The sequence below is a fragment of the Elaeis guineensis genome, chromosome 6 (assembly GCF_000442705.2).
Source record: "Elaeis guineensis isolate ETL-2024a chromosome 6, EG11, whole genome shotgun sequence".
NCBI lineage: Eukaryota > Viridiplantae > Streptophyta > Magnoliopsida > Arecales > Arecaceae > Elaeis > Elaeis guineensis.
The window spans coordinates 23,695,133-23,700,223 of NC_025998.2; the positions used below are offsets into that span (position 1 = coordinate 23,695,133).

General features: G+C 39.9%; 1 non-coding gene across 1 annotated transcript; it reads right to left on the bottom strand.

Annotated features, from left to right (window-relative positions):
• Nucleotides 1-709: 709 nt before the first annotated feature.
• LOC105046971 (uncharacterized) lies at nt 710-4,858 on the bottom strand. The gene is made up of 5 exons (XR_012142085.1): nt 4,419-4,858; nt 3,984-4,047; nt 2,604-2,768; nt 1,460-1,525; nt 710-1,353 (listed from the first exon to the last, which is right to left on the bottom strand). It is a non-coding gene; the product is annotated as an uncharacterized protein (transcript).
• Nucleotides 4,859-5,091: the final 233 nt, after the last annotated feature.

Below are 5,091 nucleotides of genomic sequence, written 5' to 3' on the forward strand. Positions count from 1 at the left end.
TCCAAAGCCCAAGCATACTTCTTTTTGTAATGTTTGTTTTGCCGAAAGGCTGGCTCATATATAGGGGACGCAATTTATTTTGGGACAGATTTTACCAAGTTTACAATAGATCCGAAGCCGATACCAGTATCCATCCCAAATCCGATCCATATATATGTCTATCATATATCCCCTCCCTATTCTTTAACCTAATCGCTCCACTCATGAAAAGAATTGAACATGTAAAAAGTTAGATGTTAAAGAATAAGGACTGAACATGTGAAAAGTTAGATGCCAAAGAATAATAATTACAGGCACGACAACGGAGCTCACTGCTAAGACGGTGAGAAACATGAAAAAGCAAACCAAACGAAACTGCATCATGGAGATCGCCTCCAACAGCTCATCTACCCTGACACAAACATGGTCTTATACCACCTACACATTGACCCACTGGCACGCCAGGTTTGGGTAGTCCACAAACTCAGCTGAATCTCATTGAAATGGTCCGAGGCTACCTAAAATTCAAAAAGAGAGAACTCTTACATGGATGTACATATACAAAGTAGACTACTACAGATAAGAATGTTATCGTCTTGCCACAACTTCCGGCTACTAGATCAAATGAAAATAAGCTAGCTCGAGTGAAATCTGATGGCGAGCGCAGCAAAGCTTGGGCAAATCTTCTTATACAATCCCGCAAAAATCAGTTAAAAGGATGGCAAACAGGTGATAAAATTGATCTAAGCTATGGTTGAAAGAAAAGTGTTGCAAAAAATAGGCTGAATAAAATCTTTACAATTCAGTTGCGTTTAGATGATACAGCTCCCCACAATTACATACATAGAGGTCTGGTTTTGCCCTTCCCAGTTATAAATCCACTGCTAGCCAACTGATTTTGAGTCTGGACTAATCATGTTTCTTACAATGGCTGTTTCACACCATTGATGCAGATTAAAATCTTCTTGAGATCGAGAAACCAAAGCCTAGGCTGGTTACCATCATAAAACCTGCAACCCAACAGTTGGCATTCGATGGATCATAATTTTACAACAATAGATAGCTTCTCTGGGCTGGCACACTCGGCTGATCATGCTGTATAGCTAGGTAGCTTAGATTTCAACAATGCTGTTCCAGTTGTGGTGATGGTACCAAAGGTTCTGAATGCGTACCATCTGTGATCCATGAGTGCTCACCACTGTCTGATGTTCCTTCCATGCTACAGAGCTCGGGGGACCTGGTTGGTATCAAAGGAGGCTTATGGAGAGTAATAAATGCCTTGCTTCCTTCACCACCACTGCCTAAGCATATAGTATCACCCCGGCCATGCCACACACCATCTTGGACATTGTTCATCTCCAGGGTTCTGGACTCCTGCACGATCCAACCCAACTCCATGTAAGTTTGTAGGAATTCAACTACAGATGTTTCAGCACAACAATATTGATCAAGATTAGGGGTTTTAGAAGTTGATGGTTACCTGGCATAATGTACAGCAGGGGCAGATGAGGTGGTTAACGCAGTCATCTAAATAACTGGCGCTGCCCTGCAGACAATGATTAAACATGCAAGAACAGCATAAGAATACATGCATTGATAATTTATATATCTAAAAATAGCTGCTTGTAAATGTGTAGGTAAGCATTAGATGCCAATCGCATCAAAAATTGAGACAGGAAAGAACAGTATTACATCTAATGCAGACATGCGAGAGGGTGAGAATCATATAATAATTCAAATATGTTTGGTGCAGGTAAGCATTAGATGCCAATTGCATTAAAAATTGAGACAGGAAATAACTGTATTTCGTCTAGTGCAGACATGTGCAAGGGTGAGACCCATATATATATTCAAATGTGTTATATAATGCTATCAAACTGGAATGTAACCTATCTTCGCAACCATTTAACAATGATTAACTAACAAATGAACTACATTTACTGCCCAGTGTCATTGAAATCATCACAACATATGCAATAGAGCAAATGTTCAGGGAGCAGAGGTGGGGGAAGGCACACCATAACAGTCAAACATCGACAATAGAATGAAGGTTTTAAATCCCATAGGATAAGGGTGTCTCGGTTTCTCCCTGGAACAGAATACCCCACTGTCCTGCCTAGTCCCGATGGTGGTCCTAATCATGCATCCTAGTAGACATTGCTCGTCTCTCTCCCCTTCTCCTTTCCTTTATTTCTTTATTTCTTTCTTTATTTCTTTATTTCTTTCCTTCCTTTCTTTTATTCTTCCTTCCTTGTTTTTCTTTCCATTTTCTTACTATTTCCTATCCATTCGTTTATTTATTTTTCCCTTCTCTTCATCTTTCCTTCCTTTCTTTGGAGTCCCAACAGAATAGGACAGCGACCTCCCCACCCCCCTCCGACATCCCGTAGGGATTTAAAGCCTTGAGCAGAATATCCAACAAATTCCTCTAAATTAAGTAAACATGTTTGCACATTGCTGTTCTAGGGAAAAAAAACTTAAAAAAACATGAGAAGTTGGAGAATAAAGACATAAATCTGACAAATACTATTAACCAACAGTTTTTTTTTTTAAAGAAATTATTAACTACCAAGTTGACAAAAGCGAATGTATATCAAATGTGATAGTATCAAGGAGATGCTTACCCTTATGTTAAACTGCTTTCCCATCCTTGTCCGAAAATAACCCAGATATATTCCAAATGAGATAGCAGAAGCAACTCCAATAAATAGAAAGCTATGCTGCTTGGTCATGCCAAAAGCAATGAAGTTGGATAGTACAAGAAGTGCAAGAACAAAATAGACAGTTCCCTGGAGAAAAATAGAAATGCTTTGATGTCAAAAGACTAAGAGATCACATAAACACCAGGGTCATGTTCTATTTTGACATAAGCAAAACACAGGAACAATTTCAACTTAACTGCTATAATAAGTTTTTATTTTTTGGTTAGGTAAGTTTTATTAAAAAAATTACAGTAGTCTTATACCACAGTGACCAAAATCTCTAACAAGACCAATAAGGCAGACTTGGACCACAAGTGACTCTCACATCACCAAGAAACACTGATCAGATACAATCCAAATGAAAGACAACTGATAAAACGAAACTGAATTGGAAGGTCAAATATAGCCCCATATGTACTAAAATATTTGGATATTTTGATTCACATATTTTTTTTGACATGAAATTACAGACTGGAGTCCATCAAAGCGTTCTTCATTTTCATATATAAGTGTGGCATGCTGTGTTTCTGCCTTCGATTTCAGGAAGAAACTTGGTTTTAGGCCCTCTTGATTGTTGGCTGAAAACTCTATCAAATTATTAATCGATTATAAATGACCGCAAATGCATATAAGAAACCTAAACTAATGGTTCGCATCTTGTGCAGGAGAAATGGACAACCAATCACCCTTCCCAGCAATGCTCTTTGACTAAGATAGTTTGATATTAATTTACTATAAAAGTTGAATCATAAGCTCATGGATGTCCTAAGGGAGTTAGTATATTTTTATTGGTTGAAGAGAGGGGTTGGATGTAGGTAGGAGAGCATAAAGGTGTGTGGTCTATCATTGCGAATGCAAAGACATCATGGTAAAATCAAGCAAAGAAGAGCCTTCGTAAAAGTTTAAACCTTCACAATTGAGAACATCAAGGACAATGTTGCAACAACCAAAAATGGTTCAATGCTCCTATGAAAAAGTAAAGTTCTTAATGTATAAATGACGTGTTGACTATATCTAGTCCTCTTAGAACTGCAGAGTTTCCCAAAATGAAATCTCTGCACTCTACGATGCCACATTGTTGGCTATCATAGGCTAGATCCTTAAATTGTTAATTAGAATTAGCATCATGTCTACCATATATTAAGATCAAACAGCAAATTAGATTAACCCCTAACATTCAACTACTCTGCTACCTCCATAATGACAAAAAATATGCAAAAGTTATTGGTCAAAGTCCCATAAAAGTCTTTTTAGAAAATCTTGGAGCAGAAAGCAACGGTACTCCATCAAACTTAGGCTCACCTGAAGAAAACAAGACCCAAGATTGGCTCTCCGCATGTTCTTCCCAAATCTATAGCACGGGCAACTGCAAACACCACAATTCTAAAATCAAATAAACCAGCTAAATTCCATTACAAAATTGATATATTTCAAATTTATATTTTGTCCATCACAGTATATCAAACAACAACAAAATTAAATCATAGAAAAAAAAAAAGTGACTTCAAGGTAGTCTAATTTAAAACAGGGCCATTTCAGATTAAAAACAAAGCTATATCAGAAAATATAAGAATTTGAAAGGAAAAGGACGCAACTTGCTGAATCTCCTTGTCTCTAATTCGCAATTTCTAAATCCCTCAGCTTATCTTCTCCCAAATGAAATCTTTAGAATGGTAATAACAAAAATTAATGAAAAACACGCAACAGAAAATGGAAATTGCCAGAAGCGGAGCTCACCATACGGCCTCGATCGCGATCCGCCGATCCTCCATGCAATCGAGAACATCTCCCTCCCACATCCGCTGCACCCCACCAAACTCACCTCCCTCCACTCGCTCCTCCTCATCCGCCTCCGCCACCCCCTTCCTCCTCTTCTCCGAGACCCCCTGCGTCTGGAGCGCCACGGTGGCGCAGAGCATGTCGAAGTCCAGCACCGCCACCCCTCGGCCACCCCTTTCGTCCCCTCCTCCTCCACCTCCGCCATCACCCTACCAGCCTTTCGGATCAAAATAACTATGATTAGGATTCGGGTTCGAGTTCGCCTCGCCCTCCTGTTTCTCTTCTCCTGGACATCCCTCTCTGCCTTCCACTTCCCCCCACCGGCATTCCCCAAACGAAACCCTAATCCGCAACCTATGCTCCTCCCCGAAACTCCGATTGCTCCTCCCTTAAAAGTATTGCGAGATTTATTAACTTTAATTTTATTAGTCAAAAAAAGTAGTTTCGGATTAGAGAGAGATTCCTCTAATCGGGCGGCCGGGGAGAAGGCTGTTGGCTGGCGCACTAATTGCAGATGGGTCCCACCTCTTTCAACAACTTGTTGACCGCGGGTCCCCTTTCTGTCGGCTGGCATCCAGCCACGTGTCCCCCGGCTTTCTTCCTTCTCCGCTGATAAATATTTATATGCGGG